Source organism: Ambystoma mexicanum, chromosome 7p (genome assembly GCF_040938575.1).
Source record: "Ambystoma mexicanum isolate Mex_15411 chromosome 7p, UKY_AmexF1_1, whole genome shotgun sequence".
Classification (NCBI taxonomy): domain Eukaryota; kingdom Metazoa; phylum Chordata; class Amphibia; order Caudata; family Ambystomatidae; genus Ambystoma; species Ambystoma mexicanum.
Window position 1 is genome coordinate 973,232,199 of NC_090939.1, and position 24,976 is coordinate 973,257,174.

Below are 24,976 nucleotides of genomic sequence, written 5' to 3' on the forward strand. Positions count from 1 at the left end.
TGGATTACAGTTTTGCGTGATCCCTGCTTTGCAGGTTAGACAATTGGCAGAGCGCTGGGCCCCTACCACTAGGCACAGTTCTGTATGAGGATCCCCCCACCTGGGCAACCTGTACATGAAGATGCACTACAAGACCAGTCCAGATATTGGGGGTCATTCTGAGTGAGGCGGTAAGGGGTTAACGGCGTTGTTAACGGTGCCAAAGCCGTCAACCCCTTACCACCCCGTTACGAGTCTGCTCGTGGGACCTGTAAAGGGCACCTGATAAAACCAGGTGCCCTTAGCGGGTCCCGCCAGCGGACCAGGGACCTAACAATGGGCCCGTTATTAACGGGCCTGTTGTTAGCACCCTCCCCATTCTCATTGAGCCCTATGGGGGGTTGAATGGGAATGGGGATGTACTGGGTCCGGGTTCCTCAAATGAGGAATTACCGGGTCCTCCAAGGTTGGAATGGCCCGATAATTCCTCATTTAAAGAACCCGGACCCAGTACCCGGTAAGGGGGTAACCATGCCACAAATTGCGGCATGGTTACCTCCAAGGTCGTAATGACCCCCATTGTCTATTAGAGTATTACCTTCTTCTATACTTCTGCAACCCAAATGTACCTTGTATTGTAGAGTTCTTCATCGGGGAATCGACAGGCCTTTCTTGAGTGCACTCCCTTTCAAGCAGAAGCTACGGGTCGTCGAACTTCAGAGATGAAGAAAAGGTGAACGTTGTTGTTGAGGCAGCAGCTTCGGTCCTTGCGGTGCTCGTTGACGAGTGATCAAAAACATCCTGCAACAGGGGAGGAGTGCAGTTCACCTCGACGACGATGGTTGGTTGCTGCAAAGAGTTAGTGAATAACTTTGGCCCAGCAAGGGTGTCGAGTCGTCGGCGCATGACGTCGCCAAACGGGACAGTGGCATGGCTGGCTTCAGTAGCTTTGTCGGCGTCTCTGAGGTCTTCGGGTGGCGGGAAACCCACCGGCAGATTCTCCTAGGACATCGGCAGCCTTGACTTTCTCCGGCAGGACCAAAGCGGTCGATGATGATGAACAAGGGAGTCCTTGGATCAAATGTTCTTAGGCAACAGGAGCACAGCGGTCCGGTTGGTGATGGAGGTCATCGCGGCATCCTCGGCGGTCCCCTTCTCCGGTTGGCAGCCTTTCGTAGGTCTGTCTACCAGGGAGCTTTGGCAAAGATCAGCTGGTGCACGATGGTCCCTCGTAGCTCGGGAAGAGGTCTCCTAACCAGGTCCTCTCTTGGATCAGTTCTTGAAGACACAGCAGCTTTCAGATTACAAGGAAGGGAACAGCGGTTCACCTTCTTCTTCCGACTCGGCTTCGAAAGTTAGCATCAAGTATCAACTTCAGCTCCTGAACGATTTCTAGCAGTGAGAGGCCCCCAGATATACAGTTGATCTCCCATTCATTCTGCTGGGTCACACTCAGGCAACCAATCACTCAGAAGGGCATTCAGGCAGTCAGTCAGCCAATCAGGTGCACGGTGCATTCAGGTCATTCTTCTCCATCCAAACACTCAGAACACAGAATGTGGATTCGGACAAGTACTCTGCCATTCAGCACTACACACTGCATTCATACCAGTTTCGGGCAGGGCTGTCTCAGTCATTGTGTCAAACACCAGATACTAGACAACCATAACACACAGTGAATATTTGTCACACACTCCATTCACCCAGGTTCCACCCCACAGCCGTACCCACAACATACGGTCGTTGGGAAGGCTCCAGCCGGTCTGGTCGGCACTTCCCCACGCTACCATATATGGAACTTCCACCCGACAGCCAGTCAGGGGGAAGGGACAGAGTCAGGGCTTCCTGGGACTTTGGGAAAACCAAGGTAACAGGCGATGGAAGCCACGGTGGCCATCTTGTCTCTATCAGGAATCCACTGAGCCCAATGACAAGGCCTGGGCATCCCAAAATGGAGGACGGTCAGGGCACCTGTCAATTCAGCACAGAGCTGCCACCAGCTCGTACCCTGCTCTGTGGGCCACACACAGGTGCCCAAAAACATACACTAGGAGTACAGGGTCATACTCCCACCCACGGGTGCCATAAGGGTATCCCAAGGGTCTGTTCACCAAACCAAATACAGGAAGAGCCGCAACGCCAGGAGTCCCACATGAACTCCTGCACAGAAAACAAGTTAGAACATACATGATTAAGCTATAAAGGACAAAGATTCAGAGGCCCTGTCCCTCTGATGCATTTCCAGCATCACAGTCCCCCCCACCAGACTGAGGTTAGGGCGCCTAATCTCCAACAAGATAGACACCCTCATCTAGACGGTCAACATACCTTCTGGAAAGGCCATCTGCATTATCATGACTTTTTCCTGGTCTATGCTCTATGGTGAAGTCTAGCCCTTGCAGGTTAATGGACCACCTGAGCAGTTTTCGGGTTCTCACCCTTCATCTGCATAAGCCATTTTAAGGGCTAATGATCGGTTTGGACCTTGAAGGTCGACCCTGTAAGGTAGGGCCTAAAACGCCCAAGGCTCCAAACTATGATAAAACATTCCTTTTCATCAGTAGCCTACCTAAGTTCTCTACCCTTGAGTTATCTACTGATGAATATGATCGGATGTTCTCTTCCTTTGTCATCTAACTGGGACAAGAAAGTTCCAATTCCGGTGTCACAGGCGTCAGTTTGAACGATAAAGGGCTTGCTGTAATCAGGCGCACACAACACAAGTGCCCTACACAGACTTTCCTTCAAATCATTGAAGGCCCTCTGACAGTCTTCAGTCCAATTAACCTTTCACAGTTGTTTGGGCGATGTCAGAGCTGTTAGGGGTGCAGCTATAGTTCCATAGTCTGCCGTGAATTTGCTATAATACCCAGTGAGGCCCAAAAAGGCTCTTGAGTAGTGGGAGTCTACTAGTCCTATACATCCTGTACTTTACTGGGGAGAGGTTGGATTTGACCCTCTCCTACCTCATGACCAAGATACATGACTTTACCCTGAGCTATCTGGCACTTGGTGGCGTTGATAGTGAGGTTAGCCCTTGTCAAGGCATGCAACACTTTATCCAAGTGAATCAAATGCTGCTCCAAAGTGGAACTGTAGACAGCAATGTCCTCTAAGTAGGCCACACAAAAGGCCTCCAGCCCATTGAGTGCATGGTTGACTAAGTGTTGGAAAGTGGCAGGTACATTCTTCAACCCAAAAGGCCTGACTCTAAACTGGTAGAGCCCCTCAGATGTTGAGAATGCAGTCTTTTCCTTGGCATGGTCAGTCAAAGCTATTTGCCAATAGCCTGCGGTAAGGTCAAAGGTGCTCACAAATTTGGCAGCAACTATGGTGTCCACAAGCCCATCATCCCAGGGTAATGGGTGCGTGTCAGTTTTGGTGACGGCATTGACTCCTCAGTAGTCCACACAGAACCTCCAATCCTTGGTACCTGCCTGGGAACTTGCCTTGGGGACAAGGACCATGGGATTGGACCAGGGATTGGTTGAGGGTTCAATAACACCCAGATCCAACATCTTGGTGACCTCAGCCTGGATGTGGTTCTTAACGGTATCTGACATACGGTAGCACATGCTTTTGACATGCACACTGCCACCAGTGTCAATTTCGTGCCTACACCACGGTGTAAGGCCTGGTGTCAGTGAGAATAGAGATGCATCCTGCTGGAGCAAAGCCCTGCAGGCCCTCTGCTGCTCTGTCGTCTGATCTGGAGAGAGATGCACTCCCTCCACTGAGCCATACTGATGGTTGTTATGCAGCAAATCAGGAAGGGGCTCACTATCATCCTCTTCTTGCTCTGAAGCCAGCAAGAGACATGAGACTTCACCTCGCCTGTGGAAAGGCTTGAGCCTGTTGTCGTGGAATACCTGAGGGGCTACCCCAGGGACTCCCATGTCAACCAGATAGTTGACTTCGCCCATTTTGGAGATTATCCTGAAGGTTCCAGTCCACTTATCTGCCAAAGCTCGAGGCTTGGTAGGCTCCAGCACCAGGATCTCCTGTCCTGGAGTCCAATTCAATTGCGACGCTTTAAGGTCATGCCAGTCAATCCTCTCCTCCCACCTCACCCTCCCTACCCATCTGGCCAAGCCACTTCCATCACTGCCACCCACCTTCTCAGACAGCTGACCCATGAGGCGACCTCTGCGACTCACTCTCACTCACTATTCTCCCCTCGGGCCCGACTCACTCTGCAGGGCACACTGGATGTTCTGATCTCCTCAGACCTTCCAATCTCTGTTCCCCTCTCCACTCCTCTCTCCTGGAGTGATCACTGTCTCTTCTCTTCCCACCTCACCCTCCCTACCCCTCAGGCCAAGCCATTTCCATCACTGCCACCCACCTTCTCAGTTATCCAACCCATGAAGCGCGTGTCAGCTGAGGCTTTCGCCGCCACCTTCTCACCCCCTCCTCCCCCTTTGGCTAACTCTCACCCAGACACAGCCCTCTCCATGCTCCACTCTGCTATATCTGATACTCTTGATATCCTTGCCCCTGTCATGAGAATCTGCCTGAAGCCCAAAGCCAAGTGCAACTCCTGGTACGACTCAGACCTCATCACCCTAAAAGGCAATTGCAGGGTGGCCTAGAGGAAATGGCGTGCTTCATGTACATCCTCTGACAAACTGGCCTGCCACCTACTCCAGAGGCAATACCGGCTCTCTGTCTTAACCAAGAAGAGAGCTCATATCCAAGCCCGCGTCTCTGCGGCAACTAGCAACTAGGATGAACTCTTTAAAATCTGCAAGGAACTGGCCAATCCCGCCGCAGTCTCTACCTCTCCTGTCCCTTCCCATGCCCTCTGCACGGCACTGGCCTCTCACTTCTTCTCTAAGTCCCAGGACATCCTGTCCTCACTCTCCTCCTATCCCCTCCCTGCTCTACCTCTGGCCTTTCTGCAGCCTCCTCTCCTCCTTCCTTCTCTGCCTTTCCCCTGTTCTCCGCAGATGAGGTTTCTAGACAAGTCCGATCTATGAAAGTCTCATCAAAACAGGTTCATCCCTGTTCCTCCAAAACCATAAAGGACCACATTGACTCCCTGGCTCCTGCCCTGGCTGATTTCTGCAATCACTCTTTTGCCACTGGAGTCTTCCCATCTGCCCTTAAGCACTCCCTTGTGCACCCCCTTCTTAAGAAACCCTATCCCGACCCCTCCTGCCTGGCAAACTATCGCCCCATCTCCATCACTCCCTTCCAGGGCAAGCTCCTGGAGAAACTGGCCATCTCCCAGCTTAATCTCCACACTGAATCTGTTGGCTGTCTTCATGACCACCAGTCTGGCTTCAGAGCTGCCAGAAGCACGGAACTGCTCTCCTGAACATCCGTGAAGACCTGCTCTCCAACCTTGACTCTAATACCTGTGCGTTCTAATCCTGCTTGATCTCTCCCCTGCCTTTGATACTGTCAACCATACCATCCTGCTCAACCGTCTCCGTGATAACCTGGGTATCACTGGTCAGGCTCTGGCGTGGCAGACTTCTTTCCTCTCCAACCGACCCTCCCAGGTTCAACTTGGGTCCTTCCTCTCTGCTATCTTTTTCTCTACCTGTGGTGTCCCCCAGGGGTCTAACCTCTCCCCCTGGCTGTTCAATCAATACCTGACACTCCTGGCCCACCGCATAGCTGCTCTCTGCCCCAACTTTCAGTGCTACGCAGATGACACTCAGCTCATCTTCAGGCTACCCTCGGCCTCCTCCACTACCTCCGTCATCTCTGACTGTCTGTCTGCCATCTAGGAGTGGTGTGCTGCCAATGACCTCTGCCTTAATGCCAGTAAGACCGAGATTCTCCTCATCGGCACACCCGCTCCCTCCTTTCCTGTATCTCTCTGGCCGGCCTCTCTTGGCCCCCTTCCTGCTCCCACCTGCAAGGCTAAAAATCTTGGGGTCATCTTCGACTCTATACTCTCCTCCTCTCCGCACATCTCTGACATCTCTAAGAAGTCACACTACCAGCTGCACCTCCTCAGGGGTATTCTTCCTTTCCTCTCCTTCCCCCAGAAGCTCACTGTCTCCAGAGCTCGGGTTCTCTCCATGCTGGACTACTGCAACAGCCTCTTTCTAAATCTGCCTGCTTCTACTCTCCGAACACTGCAACTTGTTAGGGAGAATTCTCTTATATGGCTAATTTCCCAAACCTAGTGAGTCCCCCAGCAGCGTTGCTGGATCTTTGGGGTTTGTTTTTTTCTCCTGCTAAGAGTGAGACTCTTTTTCTCCCACTCTTAGGCATGATTTGAGGTATGTCTTTGACTCTTTGTGTGCTTATGGGCTATGGGGTTTTCTTTTTACTCCATAGGGTATAATCTATTTTTTATGTGTGTGTTGCACAGCACACTCAGTGCAGTAACACAGGGGTGTCATAGTGACCCCCAAACATAGACTCCATACCCTGGGACTGACTACTGTCTCCCAGGGCATGTAAAGTCACCATTGACTTTACTAGTCCTAAATTGTGAACAGAACCAGTACAAACCATTATATTGTGGAAGTACTGGAAGGGGTTAATTATATTGCCCCTGGGTCTGTTTTCAAGGGGGCACTTTCCAGACCCCCCTTGTCGAGTTTCTGGCTGGTGGCAGTGGTTACCACGCAAAATATTCCACCAGAATATTCTCTATGGGATTTTCCCATTGATTTTAAACGCACCACTTTTTGGTGCAATGTTAAAGATACTGCTGGTTTATTTATTTAATATTAAACCAACGGTTGGGTCTTTTTGCCAGAACTCTTTTCTTTTTTTTTTTTTTTTTTCTTTTTTTTAAACTCTTTATTTCTCATTTTCAACAATATTCAACAAGCAGTATCATCATCATAAGTCATTGAACTGCAAAATATACAATAGCAGGAAGCAATACAGCAGAATTTCATACCATGACCCCATATCCCACCATATCAAAATGTAAAATTAACTTAAAACCAAACCAGATATATCAAACAAATAACAACAGACAAACAAGACTACACAAAACAACCACATAAACAACACAATTCCCCCCCCCCTATATGTAAAGTACCTGAAAGTAAACCATTTCACTCCACTCTATAATTCAACCTAGCATTATCCATAAAGGTCATTAAAACTCTCCCACATTTCATCATAAAGTTCTGCCTTGTTTTGTTTACTAAACATAGTTTTTTCAAATCTTGATAAAGCTCTAACATCCAAAATCCACTCCTCCACTGTCGGCTTTTTCCGTGTCTTCCAGACCTTCAACACTTGTTTAACCGCCACCAACAAAACTTTACGCACCCCGCACAATATCACCCAACTTACATTACGCCCACCACCATACGACAGGAATATAACTGCTAAGGGATTGCGTGGGTAAACAACGTCCCAGACCTGATCAATCCTATCAATAACCTCCCTCCAAAATCTTACCACCCTTTCACAATGCCACAACATATGTAACAGAGTACCCTGTTCTTTTCCACAACCCCAACACAAATCATTATCAACTAAACCCAATTTGCACATACGTGTTGGAGTCCAATATATTCTGCCCAATATCCTTTGATGTATGTAGCGTAATTGCAAATCCACTTTGGCTGTCGTCGGCACTCTCCAAATCTTATCCCATTCTTTCAATGTGAGTTCCCTGCCCAACTCCTCCGTCCATGATAACCTCAACTTTTCCCACGAGTCCAACCATTGCCCATCCAGTTGCATAAACTGCATAAATGTAGACACTTTTTGAAATCCCATTTCCAATATATCAAAATTCTCTGGCTTTTTCAAGAATGGAGCATCCAACATTTCTCTCCGTTCCAAGAGTAAAGCTACCAACATTTCATATCTTCTCAATTCCCTGTCCCTCAAACCAAATTTCTCAACTAAACTCCCAAAAGGTACCACCCCAGCATCATTCCACACATCGCCAATAATCAAAACTCCCCTCTGAATCCAACTCTTCCAAGTCAGTACCTTATTATTATACTGCAGACCAGGATTATGCCAAAGTGAAGCCTCTTCATAAAGATATAGTCCCTGACCAGTACCTATAATCCATGACGACAACGCTTCTTTGGTAGCTAACACCGATTTCAAACACCGTACCTTCTTAGGCAACTTTCCAAAAGAAAACAAACCTTTAATATCATAAGGCAAAAACCGCTGCATCTCAATTTGTACCCACCACGGTACCCGGTTGAGGTCTACACCAGTGTAATTAGACACTTTGTTTAACAAAAAACCACTACAGTAGTTTTTCAATACCGGGTACCCAAATCCCCCATCTTTAACTTTCCTGACCATAATGTACCGGGGAATCTTGGCTCTCTTCCCAAATCCCCACAAAAAATCCTGAAACAATCTATCTACACGTGCCAATGCTCCCTTTGTAAAATGTAAAGGCAGAGATTGAACAACATACAGAATCTTTGGCAGCAAAATCATTTTAATAGCATTAATTTTGCCCCAAAGAGTCAGATTAACACGTCCCCATCTCATAATATCCCGCCTAAGAACCTCAATGATTTTATCCACATTATAACTTACTAACTTTCCAAAATCTTGAGTAATATGAATACCCAAATATTTCACACTAGAATATTCCCATTTACAATCCCACCCCAGCAGCTGTTCACATCCAGGTGAAGCCCTCACTGGAAATACCACCGTCTTATCCCAGTTGATCCGATACCCAGATAGCTTACTCACCTCTTCAAAGACCTCCCTTAATAGTTGACCCCCTACAACAGGGTCATTCAAGACGACCACCACATCATCCGCATAAGCCAAAGCCTTTACTTCCCCTTCTCCCACTGCAAACCCTCTGATACATCTCATCTGACGTATATATGCCAACAGGGGCTCCAACACTAAATTAAATAACAGTGGCGACAAGGGGCAACCTTGGCGAGTGCCTCTAAACAACGGAAATGACATAGAAAACCCCCCATTCACCCACACCTTTGCCGAAATGCCATTCTGAAGAGCTTGAATAGCCTTAAGAAAGAAAGGACCAAAACCCAACTTCGACAGCGTATAATTCAGAAAGCCCCAATTCACCCTATCAAAGGCCTTCTCGGCGTCTAAAAAAATCAACAAAATGTCCTTTATTTCCGAGCCCGGCAAACTCAAAATATCTAACAGTGTTCGAATATTATCATATCCATACCTTCGCTCCATGAATCCTGTTTGAGAACGCTCCACTAAATCACCCATATATTTTTTAAGCCTTACTGTCAGTATTTTCGTAAAAATCTTCAGGTCTACATTAAGTAAGGAGATAGGCCGATAATTATTGCACTTAGTAAGATCCTTTCCAGGTTTCGGGATCACCGTGATGATTGCCTCCTTCATGGAATCACATAACCTCCCCTCCCTCAAAAAACAGTTATATAATTCACACAAACTCGGCGCCAACACTTCACAAAATTTCTGATAAAATTCTACCGTCAAACCATCCATCCCCGGAGATTTACCCTTATTCATTTCCTCAATTACTGACAAAACCTCTAGGATAGTAATCGGTGCCTCCATAAAACCTTTACCTTCTTCAGAAAGCACTGGGAGTTCAATTTTTCCAAAGAATCTATCAAAATCACCTATTTGTGGTGCAATATCTTCCGTATACAATTTAGCATAAAAGGAGCGAAAACATTCACCAATTTTACCTTTCTTAATCTCCAAATTTCCAGACGCATCAACAACTTTTTGGACATACACCCTCTCCGAACAACTCTTCAATCTACTTGCCAACAACTTCCCCGCTTTATCCCCCTGCTCCCAGTACTTTTGCTTCATGTAATACAATCCCTTCTCAACTTGTGAGTCCACCTCATTTTTTAATATCTCCTCAGCATCCAAGATCTTAAGTCTAATATTCTCTTCTCTCGAGAAAGCATAATTGAGGGCATGGCGGACAGCATGGTGGTGTGGGATGCTTTTAAGGCTTCTATTAGAGGGGAACTGATGAACTGGACTGCAAGAATGCGTAGGGTGGGTGAAGCCAGACTGGTGGAGCTTGAAAAGGAACTTGGAGACTTACAACGAAATTATGCCAGAACTCTTTTCTAAAATGGCATTCATGTCCGTCTCTGTAACTCTGACCAAGGTCGAACCCTTTGTTCCACTTTTTTGGCGGGCTTCTCCACAGAAGCCCTCCAAATGGTGCCACTCTGTCTGGGTTCCACAGGAGGGGTGGGGAGGGGAATTGGCACCCTGGACAGTGTTGCCTTAGCAACTCAAGTCGCACTCTATTCTGATTGGCCCATTGGTGAGCCTCCCGGCTCACCACTTAGCATGTTTGAGTGACAGCTAGGCTGTTGAATGGGGGTTTTTCTGCATAAAAGCAGGGCCTTTGGGACTGGAACTTCAGAAGTCACCACAGGACCTAAGAATCCGAAGAGGGAAGAAGCTGAGCCATCTGCAACAACGACACCACCGGTGGAGCCCTGCTGCAACGAACTCACCACTTTCCCAACGACAAGAGATCTTCTGCTGGACGAGTCTTCTTCCTCTGAGCTGATCGGACCAACCAGTTCGCCCTTTTCACCTTCCAAAGACATCTCTTGGTTGAATCGCGCGTGCCAAGCACCACAGCGACTGGATAGCCAAGCTTCACCACTTTGACCGCGAATTAAAGGAACGCACCTTTTATCGACGAACTCTGCGGCTGGTTTCATCCCTGTGCAGTGCAACGACTCCACGTTTCCTCCTCCACGAGATCCTCTCTTCCCCTGGTCGAAACAACAAACTGCAACCACTGCCAGGAACAACTGCCTCCGCTGGAGCTTCCTCTCTCTTTAAGGTACTGTGTCCTGCCTGGCCTCCCTTTCTTCGGTTTGCCCAAGGTGACCCTTAAATCCTTGGCTTTCCAACTGGGTTGGCCCCAGACCTTCTAACTTTACCTTCTTGAATCGCCCCAACCTCTTTTGAACATTCTGCAAAGACTTTTAGTGCATTTTAAACCGTGTGATCCTGGGCACATTTCGCTTTGCTCCATTTAAAGTGGGCCTGGCCTATGAACTTTGGCTCTACAGTGTCTACTGCCTTTATTCCCTTGCTGAGAACTCCTAAAAGTGTTGGGACTTGTTTTATTTCTATGCTCTGCCTTTTTCTCTCCCTTTAACTGAACTATTGGAGTGCCATCAGGTTACGTGCTCACATCTGTTTTTTTTTTTTTTTTTTTTTTTTATTTTATTGTTTCGGTAGTAAATTTTACTTTACACCTTTACAAATATTAATAAACATAAAAAACATCTAGAGATCTCTTATGTACAAATACAACCAAATTTCATTTCCTCTAAAAAAGACTTTAAAATAAAATCCTTCGAGTGAACAGAGACATTGTGTTTGCAATCATAAAACTACTACAATATACTGTGAACGTATACAACTTAACAGGACAACCTCCACCCAAAAGCACCCTTACAGATAATAGGGCAGAGGTGAGCGAAAAAAAAAGGGAGACACAACAAGCAGTCAATCAAAATTCAATAACATACAAAACATAAGTAAATACGACAGTAAGTTCAGATCCAAACTAATCATATCGGCCAAACATCCTCTACCTATGCGGAAGAGCCAGCCTTATGCTGTTAAAACTTGCGTGATTCATCGTCAACAGCTGTTCTTCAATCAGAGTAACCAGTCTAACAGTTGCTAATATAATAGCATTCGAGGAACCCTGCATGCATCTTATCCATACTAGATTGGCTTCAAAGCTTGAGTAAGAAAAGAACAAAGAAGCCAAGCAACACAATCTTTGATTCGCAAAGAATTTACAGTATATAAATAGATGTTCTAGCGTTTCATTTTCCAATCTGTTCAAGCAAAATCGACATCCATGCCCTATTGCCAACTCTCCATAACCGGCCCAAGACCGAATACGCTCTCCCGTGTGGATAAGATCCAAACGGAAACGCATATAGGTCTGTCTGGCCCTTTTATCAGGAAAGCATAGGATATAAGGTAACCTTGGGGTCACGGCATGTCTGAACAACGCATAGGTCGCAAAGGAGGAGTATTCCCCAACCTTGTCAGAATTTAGAGCCCAAGCGTTGCAAAAAAACCGAGTTCTAACTTTGCTTGGGGTTTTAGTTAGGTCTGTCAAGGTCATATTGAGCGAAGCCAGAGTCTCCATTATTTCCTCCTTTACTTCCCGAACCGAGGCCGGGCAATGATTTTCCATCATTATATGAAACTCCTCATAGAGTGAGTTAGGGGGAGGCACCAGAACTTTACAAAAGGCATTTACCTTCCTCCAAAGATATTTGTCAGCTAGAGGATAAAGTCCCAACTCGTGTAGTATGATGGAATTTGGTAGATAACTTGGTAGCCCTAGAATTTTCTTCCAGAGTTGACCTTGGATTTGATTTAACAGGGGCCCCAACTTCAACAGGCATATGTCAAGAGTATAAAGCAAGATGGGCTCTATCTTCATCGTATAAAATTGGATAAGGGGCAAGAGAGAGAAACTGCAGTATTTAGCGTTGATTATTCTCATTTGTCCCATTAACGGGCCAAGCTTCTCTTTCAGCAGGGCCCGCCATCCATCAATTGAGTTCCCATTAGACAGCTGATAGCCCAGGTAGACGATCGCATCTTTCCTAGCAATGGGCTGCTGGTTGATAGTAAATGTAAATCTAGGCATTTTATTTTTAGCCGTAAAAATCATAATATGGGATTTCGCCGGGTTAACTGTCATGTTATTTTGCAGACAGTAATCATAAAATGTGTTTAGTTTGTTCTGCAGACCGAAAGGCACTCTGTCGAATAAAACAATATCATCGGCAAAGGCTAACCAATGTAAACGCATGGGACCCAGTATTACGGGGAAAGAATTAATCTCTTTCCATAGATTCTCAATATCAGCGAGATATAGATTGAATAAAACTGCAGCTAGATTACATCCCTGCTTGACCCCTATGCTCGTAGGAATAATAGCAGAGAGGAGCCCCTTAGCATTGATCCGAATCTGACATGAGGTATTGGTATGGAGTGCAGCGATTAAGGCCACCAAGGAGGATGGAATGCCATAGGCCAACATCTTACGCCAAAGGCGAGCACGAAGAACATTATCGAAAGCACATGTGAGGTCCATGGCAGCCATATATATGGTGCCCTTTGATTCTCTGTGCACCGCTCTCCTTAAGTGTGCTAAGATTGAGGCGTTTAATTGGGTACCCAAAGCCCTACGAAAGCCTACCTGAGCTTTAGACAAAATATTATGGTTTCTTATATGGTCTTCTAAGTCAACCAGGAGCAGTCGTGTAAAAATTTTTGCCGCTGTGTCAGTCAACGCAATAGGTCTGAAGTTCACAGGATTACTTAACACCCCCTTTTTATGAATGGGGATGATAATGGCTATGAGCCATGATGGCGGAATAATCCCGGTATGGTAAATCGACTGATAGCATGACAGTAGATATTTAGCCCAAAAATGGGGATCGGATTTATATACACAAGCGGGCAGCCCATCAGGGCCGGCAGCTTTTGATGGATTCAGTTGCTCAATTGCCCATATGATATCCTTTACTTCCCAAGGACAGACCACCGGAAGAGGCAAGTGCACCGGAACGCGCTCTGAAGCGGTATGTCTAACAGGTAGCGAGAATTTCAAGCTAAAGAACCTCTCCCATTCCGGGCCTGAAATCACCGCCACCATGCGAAGATCAACTTTTCCTGCAGGATTTCTTAAGATGGCCCATAAGTCTCTGCCTTTTTTTTTACACAACAGGCCAATCATGTATTGGTTGGCTAGAATATGGGCTGCACGACGCAACAGGGTTAACTGTTGCTTATAGTGCGCCTGAATCATGTTCTTTTGGCGAATATACGCATACTGACATATCATTCGCTTCCTTAGTATGCGGAGATCGCAATTTCTTTGCTTTTTTAGACATGCGACCTGGGTAGCATTGACCTGGGCAACCACAATAGGGGACTTTTCCAAAGGCTCTTTCGCAACATCTACCAAATGCATATGAATCATTTTAGCATTCATTGCGTTCATTTTGGTTACATTCGCTGTGGAGGCCTTAACATCCCAATGCACTAAAATATCCCTATTTACCAGAAATTACACTTTCCTGCATCTGGCAGGATTCCAATTTACAGGTATTGTGTTTCTGTCACATGACACTAGGGTTGCAGGGGCAGAAGCTACGTAACATTCCACTCCCATATGCAAGCAGGAATATAGCATATGATGATCACTCATATCCAAATCTAATATCTGTATTGGTTCAAGCAGCCCAGAGCATGCTTTAGAGGCAAGTATGTAATCAATGAGGGAAGTGGATGAACCTCGCTGCCAAGAGAACTGAATGGAATTAGAAGCCAATTGAATTGGGTAAATCCCCCATAGATGGAAGAGCGAAAGTAATTTCTGGCCTCTATCCTTGGCCTGTTGCGTGTAGGCTGAACTATTAGAAAAGGGTTGTGTTATACTCTTTAGATATAGATAGCAATTCAAATCACCTCCAATCATGATTTCATAGTCAGGCCATTCCCTAGCTGCGATAGATAGAATCCGTTCTAGGTCTTCAAGAAACCTATCTAGCGAAACCGCTTTGGGATTCCAATAAATGGATAATAGGAGCAGGTTCAGATCTTTGGAGCTCTTAAGCGTCAATTTTACTAGCACACAAGAGGCCGAGGAATCCACTGTAGAAGCTGAGACTTTCAATCTGTTGTTAATAAGAATCGCTATACCTCCTGCGGGGCGACCTGTGGTAACCCTTTCTGCCACCCTGGAGAAACAAGAGAATCCATCTAGGCTAAAGAGCTTTAATGCCATAGTCTCTTGCAGAAATAAAATGTCAGGCTTCTTGTCGGGCTCAACTTGCTTGTACCATGCAGTGAGATTGCCTAACCCACAACAATTCCAAGAGGCCACGTTCAAAACTGGAAATTATGAGCCTGGCTTGGGCTCAGTGTTGGCGACAGACACTTTTATTAAAGGTTCCAACCAGGCTAGACCACTTAAGGCTTGAGAAAGTGACGCCAATTGCAACGATAATTTATTGACTTGTGAGTCGGGAAGATCGCCCGCCAATGCAGTGGGACATGCTGGGTGAGGGGGTTGAATCCAATCAAGAAACGCCCAAGCAGATTCCATATCATAAAACAATCTAGGAGTAAGACCAATAGAATAAAAGTCTTCAGCAAACTCAAAGAGCATTTTGGTAATAATTTGCGACTGCACTCTACAGAGAACTCTGTTGTTATTATGGGACGCTAATTTGACCCAGTCCAGATCTTTGGATGAAAGATTTCTTAGTGCTGGAATTTGAAAAAATGAGTTCATTAAAAAGGATCTATTTATACGAGCCGGCCCGTTTATCTCTGGATTACTAGACCAGCCTACTATTAATTTCATATCCTTTGGTGTATGCACAAAGGATGGCTCTGCCAGGTCAGTCCCTCCCTGAGCAACTAGGCGAGGGGATTCAATATCAACACAGGGAACGCTCGCCAGAGACCTAGAAGCCAAGGCAGTAAGTGATGGCCCAGCAGTGCTGCTTGGCTCAATATAAGGTACCTCCAGTGCGGCTGCGTGACCCAATGTCCCCTGGGCATCCAGCTCAGCAGTTGCAGGTATTTCCTGGATGGCCAGGGGATTCTGTAGGGCCGCAACCGCTGCTTCTAGCTTGAGAGCTGGCGACCCAGTAGCCACTTTTTTAGAGACAGTGTTGGGGAAAAAGCATTGCATCTTAGGTTGTGATTTATCAGGGCCTGTCCTTAGAGGGAGGAGAGGCATGATCTGCACATTGCCGCTCTTCAGGGCGGCAATCTGCAGATGCCGCCTACTTTCCTCGTCTAGATCGTATAAGGCCATTCCCAAGTCGTCATGGCACGTCTCATTTTTAAGACAAGGCCTCATCTCCGTCACCGAGGCCCTATCAGAGCCGAAAGTAGCCACATCGACTTTCTTGAGACGCGCTTTGGTCTGTTTTAAGCGCTTCTGAGCTCTTAGGAAAGATTTCCTAGCTTTTCGCGAAATAAAATTCCTACCATCAAGTTCAACGGGTTCATCCTCAGGTTCTGAGGATGGTATAATGGCCATGTCAGAAGACCTAGACTGAGCATTTACCAAATCCACCAGAGTGGAGGGGCTGTCAGGCGGGGAAGTTTGCCTATCTTCGGCCAAGACAGCCTCTCCTTCAACATCCTGAGGGCCTGGAATACGCTGAGCGGCAACAAGCTTATATACAAGCTGCTCCATCTGCAGCAGCCGCTCATGTTGGAGTTTCAAAGCCTCAACCACGTTGATATCATCCACCCCCTCTTGTTCAATTCTGTCATCCTTCACATCACTCACCACCTGTGAATAAGATCTTTGTGGATGTTCTATCGCTAACACAACCCTGTCTGTTTGAGTACTTTGCGAGGAGGTCATGACACCAGTTGGAGATTGGACGTGGGAAGCTGCTATCTTTTCTAGAAGTGTTTCAACTTGGGCCACATAAGACGATCTAGAACGTTCTTCAGCTATAATAAAGCCCTCCATTTTTGCCATTTTATCTCTCATTAAGGAAAGCGAGCCCTGCATCTCCCTGATGGAATAGTGCGTGAGTTCGTGACCTCTATCCAGTAGGTTGAGTAAGCTTGAAATAACGGGAAAGTTAACTGCTTCATTGTTAGGGGCGGGTATCCTCAACTCCTCCGGGGTTGAAGCTAGACCGCCCTCTCCCTTTGGAGCAGCAGGATCAAAGCCCTCTGATCCGGAATCGAAAGGGCTGCCACCAGCTGACTGAGTGGGACCCGTAGGCGCAACTCCCCCAGCCTTGTGGTCCTCATGAAGGCAGGCGGCCCCCCCGTCGATATCTCTGCATGACATCAACCCCAGCTTACTCGAGGAGCCTCCCACATTTTTGCTGCTATATAATGGGGGCTGGTGTAGGTGAACTTGTTCACGAAATGGGAAGGAGGAGGCGGCTGGAGACGAAGGGCCCAACGAAAGCCGCATTCTTCGACCCAATTCGTTAGCAATTGTAGGGGCCAAAATCGAGGTATCGGAATTGCAAGAAGACCTTTGCTGAGCCTGGGGATGAGAACAAATTGCAATCTGACCCAAGCAATACCCATAACCCCCCTCACCTACGGTATCATTCGCCTCCTGTAAGGAGAAGGATGATTGCAGTAAGAACGAAGGCTTTCCAGCCAAGGCTGGGGGCTTGGGCGAGCATGGAGAAGCCTCATTGTCATACTCAAGTTTGCCCTCGCACGTCGCCCCCTCTACCAGATCCTCATGGGGGCCACTCATGGACAATGGCATATTACTAAACGGAGGCGACAGAGGGGGCAGCGCGTTATCTAAGGTATTGGACAGATGCTGGGTAATCCCTTTGGAGGCAGAACCGGATTTCCCACTTCTTAGAATGGGACCCATTTTCCCTCGGTCTACTAGCTACCAAACCAACTGTGCGGCAAAAAAGAGAAAAAAAAAAAAAGGGCAAAACAAAGACCGCCTTAGCCAGCCTCACTTTTACAGCTCAAAAAGGAGCACGTAGTTCCTACCAAAACAAGAGGCTATCAAGGTGCAAAACAATTAATCTGAATAGCCGCAACCCTCTTTTTGGGTAGCGTATATAGCCGAAACCAAACAAGGGTAGTTAAAGCCTAAATGCCCCTCACCTCACGTCCCGCGAACCGCGAACAGCCAACAGTACTTAGAATGTACTTGGCAGGTGCGCGGCGCGGGTGCGCGAGGAGGCTGAGGTTAACAAGGCTTCCTGGGCGTCACTCGACCCAAGGGGGCGGGGCCTCCTATCCACGGGCAGGGGCCAGGCAAACTGTGTGTAACACAGAAAGACGTCCTCCAGGCGTGATAAACACTCCGAGCCGTAGACACTACGGCCAAAGACAGATGGTGGTACAGCGCAGAGCAGAGGCGGCGCTGCAAGGAAGATCCAGGAAACAGCGCAGACCAGTCCGAGTCCACAGCCAACAGTACTTAGAATGTACTTGGCAGGTGCGCGGCGCGGGTGCGCGAGGAGGCTGAGGTTAACAAGGCTTCCTGGGCGTCACTCGACCCAAGGGGGCGGGGCCTCCTATCCACGGGCAGGGGCCAGGCAAACTGTGTGTAACACAGAAAGACGTCCTCCAGGCGTGATAAACACTCCGAGCCGTAGACACTACGGCCAAAGACAGATGGTGGTACAGCGCAGAGCAGAGGCGGCGCTGCAAGGAAGATCCAGGAAACAGCGCAGACCAGTCCGAGTCCACAGCCAACAGTAGAACTCACATCTGTTTTAACAAATCGTGGTGTTTTAACTCTGACTTGTCTAATAGTTATCAAGGGAGGTGTGTATACTTTACCTGACTGTGTTTTAACTTGCTTTTGATTTATAGTGCTAGTATATTGCCTAAAGTGTATTTTTAAATAAATAATTATATACTTTTTATACAAAGCTCTGGTCAGTATTTGTTTGCTCCACTGTGTTTTTAGCCCTATTGTGTATACTCTATATACTGCCTTACTCTTCTTAAGAGAAGTCTGACTCCTCAGCCACAGCTACCAGGTAAATCTGGGTGGTGCAGACTGCTACCAATTGGGTTTACTGCTTACTCCTGTGGTCTTAATCTTTTTGCAGTGTTCCCCAAGGGAACTGCACAGGATTCTGCCTAACACAATTTATCCAGAACAGAACTGCGAGACTTGTCCTTGGCCTAAAGCCCAGGGGTTCCATCTCTCCAGGACTGAAATCTCTGCACTGGCTCCCAGTGGCTGCGAGTATTAAGTTCAAAACCCTCTGCATCGTCCACAAGGCCTTCTGGGGCCTGGGGCCTCTATACCTTCAACTCTCTCTTCCTAAATACCTTCCTTCTCGAGCTCTTCACTCATCTGCCACCAATTCCCTCAGGGTCAGTCTCTTCTCCAAGCAACGAGTTGCTGCTAGATATCTCTCTTCGGCAGGGGCCTCCCTCTGGAACAGCTTCCCTGCCTCCCTAAAACTTGAGGCGAACCATCTTCGGTTCTGTAAACACCTCAAAACCTTTCTTTGAGCATCCGCCTTTTCTCCTCCTCTCCCTTGCTGATTTCCTGGCTGACACGGAAGCGGCATTGGTTACCGGACCACCCTCCGACCTCAGGCCCAGTCCCACTCCCCCGCCAGTCGCACTCATGCACTGCCTTCATGGCAACCCACGCACTTGGTGACTGTTTCTGTATCCCTACAGTCCCCCTTCCTGCACTTACCACCGGATGTCTGCACTTACCCTTTCACTTGCCACCTGCTGGCCGTACCTCTATTTATTGTTATTTATTTATAGCTCTTATCCCTTGTACTGCACTGTCCTCATCCCCCTCACCCCCCACACGTCTCCTCCTTCCCCTTCCCATGCACTTGCATGATCTAAATATCACCTGGCCTAGTAGGATCGCTGTCTGTCTCCCCTTGTTCCCCCCTCCCTTGCCTCGTCGCGCCTTGAAACACTTGTGTATAGGCGCGTTATAAATGCCATATCATATCATATCAGTATTTGTTTACTTCCTGGCTTGCCTTAAGATTTGCTGTTGCTTGACCCATCATCTGTGTCATCCTCCTTCTGAGGTCTAACACATAGTCCCCCACTTGCTTGGCAGGACCTGGAGGGGTGGCTTCCAAACCTTCTCAGATCAAGGCAAGGGGGCCCTTGACACAGGATGGCTAAAGAGTAACTCAGAGGGGCTGAAACCAACACCCTCTTGAGGTACCTCTCTGTAAGCAAACAGCAGGCATGGCAGGAGGAGATCCCTTGGGGCTCTTCTAAAGTGCCTAGAATGCCCTTGAGAGTTTTATTAAAACTCTCAACCAGACCATTGGTCTGGGGATGGTAAGATGTGAAGAACTTGTAAGTAACGCCGCACTCTTTCCACATCGTTTTTATGTAGCTCGACATAAAGTTGGATCTTCGGTCGGAGACAACCTCCTTAGGGAATCCAACACAGGTGAAAATGCCCAGTAGCGCCTTGGCAACCCCCTTGGCCGTAACCATCCGAAGGGCTATAGTCTCTGGGTACCTGGTGGCATGATCAACCAAGACCAGGATGAACCAATGTCCACCTGAAGTGGGAGGGTCAAACGGTCTCCAACCATTGGCAACGGCTGCAGTGGGGCAATGACACTTCTCCAGTCTTGCCAGACAACTGACAAGTTGGGAAGGTCTTGCAGTGGGACTCCACTTCTACTCCCATCCGGGGTCAGGGCCAGTAGAAATGGACAGAGAGCCTTTGCTTTGACTTCTTTGTCCTTCTTGGACAGCCAAGGGCACCTCATGTGCCAACTGCAGTAGGAAGGGCCTGTAAACCTGGGGTACCACCAACCTCTTGAGGGCACCAGGTTTAGGCTTAGTGGGATCACTAACAAGGAGCTCACCCTCCCAATAAATCCGGAACGTCTTAGGCACTTCTCCCTGTGTCTGGAACAGGGCCTGTTTCCTCAGACCCTCGAGAGAGTGGCACTCTCTCTGACCCTTACAGAAGTCCGCCTGGAAGGGTCCCCCTTCAGCTAACAAGCATTGAAGGTCAGGGTGGTCCTCCGGGTTGAGTACCTCTCCCACAAGAGAGTCTTCTGGCTCTTCTCCCACAGGAGTTGAGGCTTGGATCCCCAATGGATCCAGCCCAGCCAGAGCATGAATCCCGATGGGTGCTGCAAGAGCAGCAGGAAGAGAAGGGGTCCCTTTTGCAGATGCGACCTTCTTGCTCTTCCTTCGTCGTTGTGCCTTGGGTTTCCCCATCGGCGAGGGTACCGGACTCACAGCCGGACCCGATGTGACCTGTGATCGGGTGACCGCCACAGCAGCCATGGGTAGACCATCCGAGATCATCCCCATTTCTACCAAATCGTTTCCTAACAAAATGTTAGCTGGCACGTTGTCCTGAACCAGGACAGGAAGCTTTGCTGTCTTGTCTCCAATCGTAATGCTGCCTAGGGCTACAGGTGATAATTTGAGAGGCCCACCAGCTAACCTTGTAGTTCTCAGAGGAGCACCTACATAATCCTCTGGCTTGAGCAGGGTCCTGTCCACCACTGTCATGCTCGCCCCAGTGTCTCTCAAACCAGTAGAAGGCTGGCCATTCAAGATGATACTTCTCAAAAACCTATGGGTGATTTGTGGGATTGTCGCCAATACTTCTGCGTACTGGTCCCAGGCCCCAAGGGACACTAGGGAAATCTCTACAAGAGAACTGAATGTGATTCCTGTAGAGGAGGGGAGAGCAGTGGCCTCCACCTCAGGTATGGAATAGGGGTAGGTCAGGCTGACAGCCTGGACTCCAAGTGCCTTACCTTTACAGTTGAGGTCACCCCTCTTGTGGTCCAGAGCCCCACAGTCCCAACAAGTGCCAGGAGTGCGGGGTTTGGTACTGGAACCACTGTGACACTGCTTTGCAGCAGGCAGACCACTACTCTTACTCCCACCCGCAAAAGATTTATCCCCACTAGATTTTTGGGTCTTAGGCAAGGAAGGTTTTGGTTTACTTGACTGATTGCTTTTGGGACTCCTCAGCTTGCTGAGAGGTCCCCTTTTCTTTGTCCTTGTCCTTCCCACTGGAGTGCTTAAGGGACACCGGGTGGGAGACCCACTTGTCAGCCAGCGTGGTCAGTTTAAATGGATCTAAAATGTTCTGGTCAGCAACATACTGACGCAGCTCTGGTGAACAGGCTTCCAAAAAATGCTCAAAAAACAAAAGGTGCGACAGCTCAACAAACGTTTTCACTTTATAACCATTAATCCACCCCATCATGTTCATGTGCGCAGCACTCACCCAGTCAATCCAAGACACATTCTCTTGTTTCTTGAATTCCTTGATACTTTTAAGGTATTCGGTCAGTGTCTTGCCAAACTTGGCAATGAAAGCAGACTTAATGCACTCATCCTTTCTTCCACACTCAGTTTCAGAATACAGTCATATCCAGTCTGAGGCACTCTGCTTAACAAACACTTAGCCCAATATCTCTTGTCAACATCATGGATTCCACAAGCCATCTCAAATATTTCAAACCATTGGAGGATATCAGAACCCTCTGTATACACACCAACCAAATCTTTCAGAAACTTGGTGGCTGGGGACCTGACACTCTCAACTGGTTTAGCTGAAGTCTCCACTCTAGCTTTCTCCAGCTGATTTTTCTGGTGCTCAGTGTCCCTATCTTTGAGTGCTACTTGTTGTGCCAACTCCTCTTAATTCAATTCAGCTTCTGTTGTCAACTTTTTGTATTGAAAGGTTAACTGTTCCCATTGCAGCTCCAATTACAAAAGTTCAATCTTCAGGGCTTCCCCGTGAAGAGCAGTGCTGGGGTTCAGAACAGAGGCAGCAGGAACGGTGGCTTTCTCAGAATCAGATTCAGTAACAACCCCAGGGGCGGAGTCCTCATTGGTTGCATCCCCCCATTCAAGAGCTTCACAATCCGTCTGGTCGTCCACCAGGGCAGCTATCAGCTCAGCCCTAGACTTATCCACACAATCTAATTCCCTGGCTTCACAAGCACTCTGGAGAGCCTCTAAGCTCATCCAAGTCAATTTACCATTCGCAATAGATTCCATTGCTTGTAATGTAGTTTGTTTGTTTGTGCATTAATATAGCGCTACGAACCCTCAGGTATCTGAGCGCTCCTTATTTCCCACGGTGTGTGGTGCTCATTTATCGACCTCAGAAGGATGTAAGGCTGAGCTTGGCCCTGGCGGGGGTTTGAACCTGCGTCAGCAGGCTCTGCACGAATGTCAAAGCGAGCGCTCTACTCGCTGTTCTATCTGACCGGAGTAATCTTGTACACAATTAAACCTCAATTTAACAAAGTGCAGATATTTTGTAAGTGGCAAGGTTATACACTGATTCTTAAAACCATAAGGATCCCACCTCTGCCACCAGTGTAAAGAAATGTGCACTGGAGGGGGGAGTCTGTGCTCCTGCTCTCTATATGACAGAGAGGAGAGGCACAGAGGACCCCAGCCAAGATTCTCTATAGGGTAGCTATGGTCGACCAATCAAGGCCTAGCTTCTCATGTGGTGATGCGGGCTGGTTCTTAAGTACAGTGTAGTCCCCAAGCACCCACAAAGGAATGTCTACACACTGTACTAGTTAAAACCCTGTTCTGCACCTTTAAGTGCCGGTTAAAAATATCTGACAAAGAAACCAGCAGAAACTATTAGAAAAACATCAACAGACACTGTTAGGAATACAACAACAAACACTGTTACAAAACCAGTTGTTAGGGAGAATTCTCATTCTATGGCTAATTTCCCTCACCTAGTGAGTCCCCCAGCAGCTTTGCTGGATTTCTGGAGTTTATTTTTTCCACTTGGTAAGAGTGTGAGCCTTTTTCCCACTCTTACATGTGTTTTGACATGTGTATTTCTACTGTTTGTGTGACCTTGGGCTTTGGAGTACACTACTCCTTGAGCCCCACTTTTTATGTGTGTTACACAGCACCTTCAGTGCAGTGACACAGGGTTGTCTTTGAAACTTCCCTTTCACTCAATTTTTCTGGGGCTGACTACTGTCCCCCAGAAACAGAACAGGTAAAGTTGCCATTTACTTTATGTGGTCATTTAAAACTACAGACCCAGTACACCCCATCTTACATGGAGTACTGGAAAGGGTTAATTCATATCCCTTTTTGTCTGTGCCTCTATGAGCTTTGTTTTGCTCTTTTAAGATTTAGACTTGGCTGGTGGCAGTGGTATCTACCCTAACTTTTCTACCGCAATGATACTATATAAACGTGGTATTGTTCCAGGCTATTATATTAGCCTCGAACTTAAACCTGCTTGACCAAATACTCTTTCTTTTGGCTCCAGTTGGGTTTATTCAACATTTCTTTTTGTTAAAGTCCTTCTTGTGTTTTACTTTGCACGGCAAACCAGGTTTGCCTTCTTTGTTCACCGTCTTTTGGCTGGCTTCTCCCAAGAGGCCCTCCTCTTGGCGCCTGGGTGTCTAGGTGGCCTGAATGTGAGCGAGGGGTGTAGTCACCCCCTGCACAGGGTATCCTTGGAAACCCAAGTCGCACTTTGTCGTGATTGTCTGAGGTGGTTGTCCAGGCCGGACAACCCCCCTGCTGTGTGATTGACAGCCAGGCTGTGTGAATGGGGGAGTTTTGCATAAAAGGCAGGACTCTTGGGCTGGAAGTCAGAGTCGCCACTGGAACTGCAAGGAACCGAAGAGAAGCGAAGAAGAAGACAGCTGCTGCAACTACCGAGTCCCGGTGAAGCCCTGCTACAGTCCTGAGCTATCTACCCTTCAATGACAAGAGAAGATCCAGTCCGGAGTTTTCTTCCCTTGAGCCTGGTGGGATCAACCAGCTCATCTTCCACAGGCAGAGGATCCTCTTCTTGGTCGAAAACGCTGCACACCACTGTAGTGGTCCGGATAGCCACCTGTAGAGCATCTCCTTTTTTAAAGGAGCGCACCTTTTATTCACCGTTGCTTTTGCTGCTGCTTGCCTCATCCCTGGGTAGTGCAGATCACTCCAGACATCCTCCTTCTTTTCCCCACGACTGAAGCCACAGGAACCGTGAGTCTGCAGGAACTACCAGGAACAACTGCCATAGCACCAGCTCTTCTTCACTTTGAATAAGGTACTGTGTCCAACTTCAAGGAACTGGGGTGAACCCCTTTCTCCTTACAAAAAGGCTTGTCCTTATCTTCCTTCCCTCTTATAACTTTTGCTTCCTCTTTTGACAATATCTAAGTACTCCTGGCAATCTCGAATTGTGAACTGCAGGAAATAGTCCTATCTAACAGTATGGAAACAAATACCTTGTTAACTTTAAATGCTTCTAAATCCGAAACATTGAAAAAGATGTGTGCGGAGAGAGGTGTCTCCTCTCAAGGCACCAAATTGGATATGATCCAAAGAATCGTGGCGTGGCAAGAAGCGCAGCTTGACGCTATAACTTCTGAGGACAGTGCGGAAGGAGGTGGGGCTGCTCTCACTGGTAGAACCGATGGTTCGGCTGCTGCACTGATCCACCGCGACCACGAGGAAAGGGAGGATGAGATGTCTAATGTTTCCTCTGCCAGTGTTGATGGGGAGGCCATGCTTGAATTCAAGAAGCAAG